General features: G+C 45.0%; 1 protein-coding gene across 2 annotated transcripts in view; it reads left to right on the forward strand.

The window, feature by feature from the left end:
- The first annotated feature begins 634 nt into the window (after positions 1-634).
- Positions 635-13,463, forward strand: part of St6gal2 (ST6 beta-galactoside alpha-2,6-sialyltransferase 2) — a 73,496-nt gene continuing 60,667 nt past the window's right edge. The window contains exon 1 of one of the 2 annotated variants that reach the window (XM_042265845.2): positions 635-1,420. The gene's annotated coding sequence lies outside the window, so the exon portion shown is untranslated. Of the gene's footprint in view, positions 1,421-1,469; positions 1,810-13,463 lie in introns of those variants that run through there. The other variant, XM_006993918.4, reaches the window with a different exon arrangement.

Genomic DNA, 13,463 nt, shown 5'->3' on the forward strand with positions numbered 1-13,463 from the left:
GAGCCACAGTTTACATCACCTCAGTGCCCCGAAGTGTCCACTGTGTCCACTGGTAGGAAGGGGGCAGAGCATAGAATGTTAGACAATATGGGTTTCATTTGTATAAGACGCAGTTATTAATCTGAGTGACACAGCGTCCCTTCGGGCAGTTCCTAGAAATTCTAAGTGTCAGAAACAGTTAATAGAACTGGGGAAATCCGAGTAAGCATCTCCCAGCTACACTTGATCCCACACAGTGCATTTTACTCTGCGGGTTTGAGTTCAATTCCTGTAATGTTTTAAATGTCTGTAAACTTCTGGATTGAGTTTTGCTCATCTATCGTGGTGCCTAGTCCCAAACACATAGCAAGCACTGAAAAAAAAAAAATCGATAAACTAGATGAACTTTAAAACAATGCATTCAGTGAAGAATTTGTCTCCAAAATGTTCGTCCCTGCAAGGACCCAGAGTCTGGGAGGATTGGATTGATCTGCCTGACCACAGTCCTGTCGGGTACAATCAGCAACTGAGTCTTGTTCTACCAGGACCCCTCGCCCTTGCTCTTTTCTGAACTCTGCAAGAGAACTCATAGGGAACACCCATATCCAAGGGGGCGAAGTTCACAGAAGCATGTTTACCCGCAACTCGGGACAGCTGTGCTGCCTTTGAAAAATAGGAGGGCCTCCGTGACAAATGGGCATTCCGCACGTGAGCAGACGGACACACCCGATCTGCGGCTCCCACAGCCTGGCTCTAGGTCATCCCTGCGCCCCTCGGACAGTCCGGGGCGTCTCAGAGGCGAGAACTTGGCCACCCCTCCCAGGGTTGGATTGACCTGTGTTGGTGGGCAAGTGGGGAGCTCCGAGTGGAAAGCGACCCGTTCCTAAGTCCGTCCCTGCACAGCAGGGCGCCTCTCTGTAGCCGCCAGAGTGAGGATGCAGGCGGCTAGAGCCGGCGGAGCCTGAACAAAGGGAGCCGGCGGCCCAGAGGATGCTGCGCTCCCCACGCCCCACCCAGCGGGCCAGGACGCTGCCTGGCGTGCAGGTAGCCGGTCTTTGGCTCTGCAGAGGGCTGTGTGTTCGAGGCCAGCACACAAAGACTCACTTCCTTGAGGCCAGCCTCCCAGGCCGCCCTGCCCACCACTCGCGGCCGGTGGCATTTCTGCGGCCACCACCTGGACTCTTGCAACCCCGGGTGCCAGGTTCAGAGGAGCAGAGACCGTGCGGGGAGCCCTCAGAGCCGCTCGCCTGGTGGAGGCGGTGGCTGGGATTAGCACGCCTTTTTAGGCAGCCGCGCCGCCCCACGCAGCAGAGTCTGCAATCGCTGTGCGAGAGGCAGGCTCTGCGTCGCCCGAGCTTCCCCGCCTGCGCCGGCCGCCGGGCAAGCTGCGGGCTAGGGCGCGCGCGGGAGGCCGAGCAACTTCCCGGCGCCCAGCAGCTAGGTGAGCCGGGACGGAAGACCGGAACCGGGAGGGCGGGGGTGCATGGGGCTCCAGGGCGGGACAGCCTCCGATCGCGGGCCCACGGGGCCACCAGCAACCGTGCCACAGCCGCGCGGGCTGGAACAATGAGGTGCGCGGCGCGGGGCTGAGCGCAGCCTCGCAGCGGCTGGGAGGCCGAGCTGCAGCCGCCGGCGACGCGGTCGCGCGCTACCGGATAGGGGACCACGCCAGCACGGGATCGCCTGAGCCCCCAGCGAGGCCGCGCTTCCCAGGGCGTCCGTGTGAGTGTGGGAGCGCGTGGTGCGCGCGCCCGCCCGCGTGGCTGCCGGGGAATAAAATGTGACACGCACGAGTCTGACTTCGGTGCAGAGCACAGGCGTAGGGACAAGGTGAGTGAGTAGCGCGCGGTGTGCGGGGATCTGAGACTCGCCGCGTCTTGCTGGAATCGCCTTGGCCGCTGCGCTGAGCTACTCAGAGTTTGATGAGCTCAGCTGCCAGAAGCCAGCGCTGTGTGGGGAGAGCAGGACGCTCCGAAGAGGGTGAGCAAAGAAGGGAAGGGTTGCTGCGCTTTGGGGACAGGTGGACACAGTTCACTCTGGGGATCCGAAACTGTGCATTGGTTTGATGTGATTTAGTTGTGAAAGGAAGTGAAGATTTTTTATCAAATTGCTGGACCCATCTTCATGCAAATTAGCGCGCTTACAGCTCATAGAGAGCATCCTGATTTTATTTTCCCCCCTGTGTGGCTATAATGTTTAGGTGTAAAGGGCTCTTTAGAAGCCGCCCTCCCCCAAAGTCCGTGTTAATTCTTATGCACTTGGCTGGCGAAAACTCCACGTTGGGGTTGTTTCACTTCCCATCCTGTAGAGTGGTTAGGTGATGAATTCTTTTTAGTATGAAATGTGACATCTATCTCCGTTGGACCTGATGGTACTAGTGCTGGGGGACCAGTGAAGTTAAACTCATGGTTCGACGCAAATGAGGCTTTCCAAAGAGAGCTGAACAGTGTGTTTGGAGAAGCTGTGCTTTCCAGGAATTTAAATGAGACTTTTGTGATTGCCTTCCAGCGTCTCCCCCAGTGTTTCTCGGGGCAGAACTTCCAAAGAAGTGTTGGAATCCAAAAGAACTATGGGGTGAGGAGTTAACATGTGTACCTGGGTTTTAGTAAACTTCGGGGTGGGGGAGGACGGCGGGAGGTCCTGCTGAAAATTTGATGAGAAATAGGTCGTCTTTGGTGGAAATCATTGTCTCTTGAGTTACTGAGCGTTCTAGTACATAGAGGCACACAATGATTCTCCTGCGGACTGCTTTTTCTAGATGAGGAGACTCCTAGGCTGACTTAAACACTGCACTTTCTGCACGCAAAAAGAAAACAAACAAACAAACAAAAAACTAACAGGAGTTAGCTTTTCAGCCTTTATTTTTCCTGGTAGTTACTTGATAGTTGACTTTCAAAAATTCTGATCAATATTTTTTTTTTCTTACCATTTTGAAATACAGCGTATGACTCGGGGAGCATTTCAGTAGCCGAATGTTGGGGTGGTAAATTTGGGGTAGCTCTTCTTTTTAAAGGAAAAGCAACGTGTGGCCATTTAGCCACTTTTTCCGCCACTATTTTTCTGGAACTGACAACCAGTTCCTCCCCACCCCCCATTTTGTTCGAATGTGTTAGAAAAACTGTCAGCAGTGTTAGTTGGGTACTGTAACTGAAGAAAAGAAAAAAATAAAAATAATAGATGACTGGGTTCTGAATTTTACAAAGGGGAGTGGGGGCGGAGACTCAGACATGCCGAAGTTCTCGATCTGCTTCTCACAGTTGATAGAAATTGGAGCATGCTGCATCCCTTTTTGCTCAGTGAAGATGATGTTTCCTGAGTTTTGAGCCAAATCCTCTTGGGAATTTTGACATGGGTCCGGTCCTCTCTTGACAGAGCTCTGAACTCCATGGTTTAGGGTGCTGGTTGGTGTACGTAATTTTGAATTAAAGGTAAGGATGAAGACACATGCCTGGAGGACCTGGGCTGAGATACTTTAATATCTGGAAATGTGTGAATGATAGATTGTGCAGAAAGGGACAGTCATCGGTGCTTAGTTCTGACCATGAAAACTAAGAGGGAATGGATTCGAGTGTCTCAGGGCAGTCTAGCCAAGCCATCAGGACAGATCAGATGCAGTACTAGTTGCAGGGATATCTTATACATATGTCCTTGTTTTTAGGGCTCCTCCTCCTTTTCTTCTTCTTTCTCCTCCTCCTCTTTCTCCTCATCTTCCTCCCTCCTCTTCCTCCTTCTTCTTCTGAGATGGTTCTCTTTCTGAGCAGATCGCTTGCTTTTATGCTAACGGAACCCCCATCCTTTAGTGCAGAATGTATCCAGTCATTTCTTGATAACCACTGGCACACTCAGACCAGTACAGCCCCTGCTTAGATAACTAGGTCTCAGAGAAACTTGCAGGCATTTATCCCTTGGGAAATTCTTAATTAATCTGCAGGTTTTCTGCCTCCTTGCTTCTGATACTCTGAATAGAAATATCTCGTGCATGATAATAGGATGTCTTGTTTTAAACATGGATTTCTCTTTAAGTGTACTGTATTATGGTATTCCCTGTTGATTGTGTTTTCCCTCCTTTGGAGTGTGCTGGAGTACAACCTTAAAATTTAATTGCTTCAATTATTGTTTAATTCAACTTGCTCAAGTGTGTCTAAGCAAAACAGACTTCCTTTTGTGGTCACTAGATAGTAAGTTTTAAAATTGTTTTAAGCCTTAAAACTCAAAATTCATGCTTTACCAAAGACGAGACTCATGTAAGTATGAAAGAAACAGTTGCATGGAATCAGACACTAATTTTGGAATCAGGCGAGAACAGGTGCACATTTACACAGAAATTTTCAGTGTTTTTAGCACCAATTATTGATGTCAGTGCCAAGGACTAAATGGGCTATGGATGATGACCAGCTACTGTTAGCAAATTAACATACCTTCAGTTTAATAAAGCTTCTCCTTTTTTGAAAACCCACCATGTACCACTTTTGAGAGATTTATCACATGTTAAGTGCCAAGACTACAGCATTTGAGGTGGGGGGAGGCTATATTTATTAGGTCTCTTATCAAATCTGAAGTTTACAATGATCTGAAATTCCCAGAACCCCCGTGAGTGGATAGGGAACAGCTGCAGTGTGGAATATATGCCTGGAACTTACCCAGTCTGCATTTGGAATGGATTAAAATAGGGACTAGGCTGCCCTCAGGCTTTGTAGGAACTGGCGATCTAGTCCAGCACTGCCAGTGATTCTTACCTGGCCACTTGGTGGAAGCTGGATCTCAGCTGTGTCAGTCACCATGTGCATTCCACACCACCCCCCAGAACCAAGTGCTTCCTGGTGTGCAGGGATGGGGGCAGGGGAGTGGCTATGTGATAGGAAATGACACCTGAGGCTTGCCCCCCATTCTCAAACATACTATCTCTACACAACTGTTCTAAGCCTGTCCTAAGCCTGTCCTGCCTCCTGCTGTTCCCAGTGTTCCTCTTTAGGAAAAAATTCCAAATTCAAGGTACAATTTGGCCCTAGAGAGATGGAAGAGTCTGAAGACTGAGCTTACCATTTTGTGATGGGCTTTCCTGAAGAACAAAGTGATCAGGAAAGCTGGCCATCAGTGGCCTTGCAGTGACTTATTCTGGAGGAAGTCTCCCTGTACCAGGGTTCAGTTTCCAGGGCTATAAAGGAAAAATAGGGACCGAATCTACTCCAAGTTGACTTCTGGTGCTGGATTCTTAAGATCAATAATTTAATGTTCTGGTGTACTTAAAATCGATTTTCCCTGTAGCTCCTGGAGAAGATATCAATCCAAGGAATCATAACAGCAACTGATTTGCAGGCATTATGTGCCACACCCTGCCCTTTGCTTTGCATAGACTATTTGAGTACACTTCAGCCATAAGCCTAGGAAGTGCTATTACCCTGTTTTAACAGTGTGCAGACTGAGCCTCAGAGAAGTGAAATGTCTCGACAGCATTGGGGAATTTGCCCAAAGCTCATGCTGCTGGGCTGAGCTCCGCTCTAAAGAAGAACCCAAATGGCCACCGTCATCATCGTGTCCGGCCAGAGAGTGCTGAGACTGTGAGCTATCACTTTCTTCTCTGTTGTGCTAGAGCTCCTGGGTGGGGCAGGTGCACCAGGGTGAAGGAGAAGGTAGGGGCCCTCAGAGACCCTGCAAGCAGGAAGAAATTTTCAAGCTAAAAATTTTTAAATGGGCTATGGTATTTCAAGAATCCAGACCAGCAGGATTAGGATGAAACTCTGCTTGATATGAAGGAGGCCATACTGAGTGAAATTTTCAGGGAAAGATTTGGGCTGAGGTTGGAGAAAAAGGAGACATCTGCTTTGAGTTACTGGGCAGTGAAGAGCAGGCTTTCAGAGCGTAGTCTCTTGGGACGTTTAGAGGTATATTGGAGAAAGCATCAGAAGATTCACTGTACAGTGGAACCTGCCATCTTGATTACCAGTCTCTGTTTTCATAACTTTATTGTTCACACATTGAGTTCTGTTCAGTGCTGCTTCTAGTTTGAGCCCCCCCCTCCCCCCGAGAGGAACACGCTTTATTAAATTTCAAACAATTGGCTTTGCCTGTTTGAATTATACAGATTCTTTCAAGTCGAGGTTCTTGCTGTGGTTTCTAAAATGGCTTTAAATTAAAGTCTGGGAAGGTGAGCCTCTTATGTAATCCAATTACTTTATTATTCAGGAATAAATCTGAAAAGAAGCTTCCTTGAGAGCATGGTGGTAATGATGATTTTTGTGAATGATAGATAGTATATGGCTGTGGCTGAAAACTTAGTTAACATGGGATTTGTTCATGTTCGTTCACTCAAGTGTAAGATGAATCTATAGTGTGTGATTAAATGAGTGAATTCATTTTTGCTGTTGAGGAGGGAGCTAACTTTGTAAACTATGTTTTAGATTTTTTAAAAAATCCTATTAGCATCTCCATGTGGAGTTGGGTATGGCGGTAAACACTTGAAATCCCAAGCTAGCATGCACTGCCTCATCTCCTACTGGGGAGGAGCAGGGAAGAAGAAAGAGAAAAGAAAAGTCGTTTTCATATGAAAAAGTCGACTGCCTTTAAATAGACACACATTTCCTCAAACACACTCACACACAAATAAAGGAGGAATAAATTCCTTATTTGTATCTTAAATCAGCAGCTAGGAATGAGAACCAAATTAGGGTATTTGGTCTGGGATTTATAACGGTTAAACAACTAATCAGGACTAGAATTTGGCCCTTCTAACTGAGAGAATATTCCTTTTCTTATATCAGTTCTCTCTGACAGAATTCTGTGCTCCAAATTACAAGTGGCTTATCAGAAGTTATCCAAATGGGTAGGGTTTAGAGAACCTAAATTAGTTTCCTATCAATGGGACCTATGTGGAAGCATGTATGTTAATTTATGTGTATGTGTATTTGTGGGGCACATGCCTGTCAGGATTCTTAATAGCAGTCAGCATCTTCCAGGTGCCTTTGGTGGTTTGCAAACTGCTTCCGAAGGGGGAGACTAGCTCTGGAGTGGAGTAGCCTCAGACTCAAGACTAGACAGCTGCTCTGTGTAAGCTGTTTCCCCAGGTGACAGACTGAGCCACCCATTTCAGATCAACGTGAAGTGGGTCAAACAATGTAGGTTACTCAGCCTCTCCCCCAGGGAACAAAATGCTGTTTGAAGTTGTCCTGAGTCGCGGTGTCTTCTAGCTCACTGTAGGTGATAGCAGGTTAAAGAATTTAAAACAGTAAGCCCAAGACTTTTGTTTTTAAAATACTACACTTCCTAATTCTCACAGGGATTTTTTTTTTGAGTATACCAGTTTATGAGTAAGTGGCAAGTGGGTCAGCATTAACATTTTTAAAAACTCTGTCTAGCTGTAATATGCATGTGATTATGTGTGGGTATATAATTTCCATTTTTCAAAGGGAACCTCCCCAACTTGACTCATAGTATAATTAGGAGTTATTCTGCTTTGCGTTTAGAAAATTAGTAGAGAGGAGACTTGAACTCATTAAGTAATTTGTCCAGTTTAATAAGGTTGGCCCTCTGCATCTGTGGATCCCACACAAACAATTTGACCAACTGCAGTCTGTTTGGAAATAATTTCATAGAATTGTGTCTATTCTGAACATATATGGACGTCTTAGAATCATTCATAAATGACTCAGTGTAACACATGCATAATCTGGAGATGATTGACCTAAGTCAGAGGATGCATGTAGTTTCTGTGCATATGCTGTCATTTGATATGCCGGGACCTGAGTATGCAGGTGGTCTTAGACCAGTGGTTCTCAACCTTCTTAATGCTGTGACCTTTAATACAGTTCCTCACGTTGTGGTGACCTCCCCCACCATAAAATTATTCTCATTGCTGCTTCATAACTGTAACTTTGCTATTGTTATGGATCATAATAATGTAAATATCTGTGTTTTCTGATGGTCTTAGGTGACCCCTGGTAAAGGGTTGTTTGACCCCAAAGAGATTGTGATCCACAGGCTGAGAACCACTGTCTTAGAGCAGATCTTGCAGTTCATGCATCATAATAGCAGTCTGAATGCCATTAAAGAAACTGTTGTATTAATCATTTGAGGCAAGGGGGTTTAAAAAACTGATTAATCATATAGAGAACAAATACCTATATGGTGTCCTTTAAATAATGTGACTTATGTGCTTCATTTTATTCTTTGTACCATGAAGTTAAAATATATCACACTATATAATAATTATACCCTAGCAATGCATCATTTGGTCAAAGAGAAGCTTTAGTACACATTACTCAATATCCCTCTTATGGAGTAGTTAAAAGAATCCGCCGGGCGGTGGTGGCGCACGCCTTTAATCCCAGCACTCGGGAGGCAGAGGCAGGCGGATCTTTGTGAGTTCGAGGCCAGCCTGGGCTACCAAGTGAGTTCCAGGAAAGGCGCAAAGCTACACAGAGAAACCCTGTCTCGAAAAACCAAAAAAAAAAAAAAAAAAAAAAAAAAAAAAAGAATCCTCTACCAAGTTATCCGTGTTGTTTCTAGATGGTGTGCTTAACCCAGTTATCTTGCAGAACTGATTGAGTTTAATCAGGTGTGTGGTGTGCCTGTTGTATTGGCAAAACTAACTTATTTTACCTCAAATCTCTGTGTATAGATTCAGTCCAGATGACTGAATCTACTTGGTACTTAGCAGGATAGATGTGGAATATGGCAGATGAGTGTATGATGTTGAAACTTATAAAAGTGATGCTCGGAGTCATTCTGTGAGTGATTTACACAATGTTCTGGGAAATAGCATGCAGTGCCCAAGAAGCAGCCCTTAGGTGCTGGCTCTGTGATGCTACAATGGACAGCCAGGTCCTGGGCCAAGTGCCAGGTTTCTGCTTCATCTATACATCAGACTCTCTTTCAGAAGCCATTGGTGGGGTCCTTCCTTGCCAAGCTAGATGGCATACCTAGAGCAATTAATTTGCTTCTTAGGATCCATACTTCCTATGAACTCAGAATGTCTCCCTTCCCAAATGACAATTCAAATTGTATATAGAATGGGAGGTGGGTATGCATCAATACTTAAGCAAATTCATACACATTTTGGGTTGCTTGTTTGATTTTTTTGTTTTGTTAATATTGCAAGTATACAAGGATTGGCAATTTCAGGAGGCGTTTAAACACACCTCTTGAAGGATCTAAGACCTTAGTAATATCTAGTGTTCACATCCTTTCTATAAGACAGCATAATATTTGCAAAAATCTACATACATTATCCAGGTGTCCTTTAAATCATCTCTAGATGACATGTACCTAATACAGATAGTTATAATGCATATATTAAGGAAAGCAACAAGAAAACAATCTGTGTTCAATATATATGTGACTTGTGGTGGGGGAGAGTAAGGGGTATTTTTAACCCATAGTTTGCTGCATCTGTAGATCTAGAGGCTATAAATGGGCCCATTGCACTGTCTGGCTTTTCTCAGAGCTGTAGAGTGTTGCTAAATGGAGAAATGTTAAATATTTTGCCAGTGCCACCTGTGCTGGAATTATAAATACACCATTTGGTGACTGTTCATGAATGGGATATGTTTGCAGAAAACATGGAAAAACGGATGTCACCACGTCATCAAGCCTTCTTCTGCCCCTTTTTGTCATTGTCCCCAAAGTCCTTGTTTGGTTTCTAACAGGCTAAATACATGTTCTCTTCCTGATTACATTATGATTTAATCAAAATGACCAATAATTTAACATGTTTTCTTGCAGAATTAAGGTAAAGTTAAGTAGGAATGGGAAGTATTGGTTGCACGTTAAAGTTGAAAATGTCTGTAGTTGTTCATCATGGAAATGTACTGCGAGTTAACAACTCTAGAATGGTTTTTGTCACAAGAGGTTAGCTTTGTCATTGGGTGGACATCCTAGGCTTTTTCTTTTTGCTGACTGCAGATGTGGCTCACAAGTAAATTTTAAAGAGTTCTAAAAGCTACCATGTTGTGTTTCAAATCATGCACAGTGCAGAACAAAAACACAGTGGGTGGAATTTGTATTTCCAACTGAATTTACCTCACATGAATTGGGAATTTGGGATAACTTAGTACTGGCAAATGGATACATAGTTATAGAAGCAATTTTCACAACCTAGTTTTCTTAGGAAATATGGTAGAGAAAGTATCGCCGCATGGAGGTCAATTGGGACTGAGTCTTTGGCGCTTTTATCTTCTTAAAGAGGTTTGTCTTACAGTGTGGAAATAAATGGAGATTCTGAAAACCTAGCTCAGAGTGTTCCATGACATTAGCTTCCTAGCTAATACTAGAGTGTGAAGAGCAACTTGGTGATAACTTTCTACTTCGCAGATGTCTGAAAATTTAGTAGAGAGGGAGAAAAAAAGGTGTGGGGCTGGAGAGATGGCTCAGTGGTAAAGAGTGCTTGCTGCTCTTGTGGGTTACCTGAGTTTGGTTCCCAGCACCAATATTATAAGATTCCCAACCACCTGTAACTCCAGCTCCAGAGGATCCCATGTGCTCCTCTGGCATCTTTGGGCATTTCCACACTTGTAGTGCACATGTAAACACTCAGGCACACACACACACACATGCACATGCAGAACAATAGAAAATTGTGGGGAAAAAATGGAAAGGAAATGTGATTCAGATAATAAGGGTAACAGGCAGGTTGTTTAATAAAGGTTAGCTGTACTCAGATTGTGCTGTATGAATTCGGGATTCCCCTGAAGCCAAAGCTGGCTTCCATCCAATGCCAGCTGCAGGTGCTCCATGTAGAACCAGACCCGAGGCAGAAAATCCTACACGCGGGGAGGTTCTATGGCCACCTCCTGAGGAGGAAGCTGTGTCTGCGACCTGCCCCCAGCAACTGCAGCTTCTCCACACACAGCATGCCCTGGGGCAAGAGCTATTTAAGGGTTTGGGAATATGTGGTTTGCCCGCTGTGCTCCTCAAGCCCCTTTCCTATTCCAGACAGAGACATTGATGGTTTCTGGAGGGTGACTGTTTCTTGGGCTTCAGTTTCAGGGTCTCATATCCTTTAAGGAAAATATCAAGGAGAAATGGCTATTTATGAAGGATGAATCCGGGTTGCCTCTGTCTCTCCCATCCTTTAAGAATATCTGTCCATCTATTTTTACTTCTGCATGCTTATGGGGCACAGTGGGGGTATGTTGACTGCATGGATACATTTAAACATTTGTCTCTTTCCTTTGCTTTGTGTTTCCCCAGCTCCCGTTTACATCTGTCTGCATTCTGTTTTGTCAGTCACCTTATTATGTGACTTTCTTCCCTCGTTAGGTATCCCAGCCATTCTCCATGGCATTCAGGACCAGGCCTCTGCTCTGGAGCATCAGTGTGAAGTGCTTCGGGACGGGGCCAGTTCATGGTCTCCATTTACTTCACTCTCCTTCTAGCCCATTCTCCTTTCAGGCTATTTTCTCTCCTTTTTAACTCCAAATAACCCTGATCATTTCATGTTTCCTCTCCCTAATCCCAACCCCCACCAATTCATGTTAATTTTTCCAAGACACCCCTCACCCTCCCAACACACACACACACACACACACAGAGAGAGAGAGAGAGAGAGAGAGAGAGAGAGAGAGAGAGAGACAGAGAGAGAGAGAGAGAGAGAGTTGATGACTTTTCTTTTCTGTGGATACATTTGCCACTGTCCTACAAGTGCCTTTTCCCCTCTCTCCCTTTCTTGGCTATAATTAAGGATTTGTGTTCCAGCCACATAGCCCATGATGTACATGCTACTCAACAACTCAGTAGGTGCTTCATGAATGTTTGTTGAATGAATCGCTCTAAGAATCCCAGTAGACCGAAATGAGGACTTCCCACTCCTAAAATGTGAGTTCTGAAAATGGAGGGGAGTAGGTAATATATATTGCCCCTCTTATTTCGAGTCAAATCCCCATGGATATTGCTCCCCACTTAGAATAGAGTAAAAAACGATGGGCCCAAGGCCACGTGGATCCTTCTTAATATAGGTTATCTTGTGCTTAAGAGTTTCTATTAATCACTTTGAAGAGACACATTCATTAGCAATGTTGTGAAATCAGCGTTAAACCATTCAACCTTAAAATTTTCGTGACAATTGTGAACCTCAAAGAGAAACCTGAAATGCACATTTCTTTCTGTAATTATTCTAAATAAGGTTGAATGGCTTTGTTTCTGTCTTCAGCAACCCATTCAGAACTGAAGGACATGAGAAACTAGCAAATAATTAGAACATAAATTGGGTAGGATCTGTCTTTGGAGGATTTATGACGGCACATCATCTAGAATTCATAAATGCTGTATTAAATCCTAACAATTAGGACGGCACACAGTACCAACACCTGGCAAAGATAATAAGGCAGCATTAGTGCAAATGGGCTCAGCAGCGTTTTGTTATTAGACTGCATATTTAATTCTTCCTGCCCAAGTACCATCCACGAATAGCTATTAGAATATGGGAAAATTACTTTCAAGCCTCTGAAGAGTTATATATATGCAGGGCTTTGACCCTGAGTTCAGTCCAAGCCCAACTACAGGTCAGGAATCTGACACACCTTTAGCCCACAGCCTGAGGATGTGCTGTGATGTCCCCTGCCCCTCACCCCAACACAGTGTCAGATGCACAGCTCTGGTCTTATTCTGCCGATGCTCCTCATTGGTGCCAGATACAGTGGTGAGGGGCTGAGTCAAGGGTCAGTGTATACTAGTGCAGGTCAGTGGGCACCCACCGTGGCCTGTCGGAGTCTGTCAGGAGCTCTCTGTGTATCCTCAGGGTATCTCCCTGGACTCCCACATCTCTGAGTCCTAAGCACTCTGCATTCTCCTCCCCAGGATCTGTGTGGTTTTATATTTCGGCTTTTGAAATTTTGCTGTCTCCCCCAAAAGGTCAAGTTGAAACTGGGAGCTTGCCTGAGAGATGTGACTTAATTAAAAGGGTTATGTCAGTCACTCTCAGGCTACAGCAGATGTTACCAGTGCTGGAAGTTGGAGACACTGAATGACTGTGAGTGGGAAATAACGCATTTGCTAATTCACACAGGTGGAATCTAAAACAAAGGAAAGTGCTTGGAGCATTTATAGAAATTGCTTCCCTGTCCATTTACGATGGACTAGATGCTAGGACTGGCTAGGAGTGAAGAGGAGAACCGAAGTGGACTCATCACACCCTGGAAATCATTTTCCTGGCATTCATAATCACTTTAAGTGAGTGTTAATGGCTCTGTGCGGGTTAGCTATTAACCGTTATCCTGCGGGCTGTCACAGTCCACCAGCACTGCGGTCTGATGGCCCCACCAGCACCTGAGCTGTGACCCCTGTCTTCACAACTCAGGCTCAACTGGCCTTGAATTCACACACCAAGAAAAATGATGCTCTTAAGTTAAGAAAGCTAGTTCTACTCTGAGGAGTCTGGGTGGGTCTCAGTGCATCTGTCTGTGTGTTGCTGTTGTTCATAGTCACAGGCGAAATGTGGAACCCTGGAAAAATTATTTCTTGTTTTGTAATAATCTTAGATCTCTGCACACCCC

Source organism: Peromyscus maniculatus, chromosome 21 (assembly GCF_049852395.1).
Source record: "Peromyscus maniculatus bairdii isolate BWxNUB_F1_BW_parent chromosome 21, HU_Pman_BW_mat_3.1, whole genome shotgun sequence".
Lineage (NCBI taxonomy): Eukaryota > Metazoa > Chordata > Mammalia > Rodentia > Cricetidae > Peromyscus > Peromyscus maniculatus.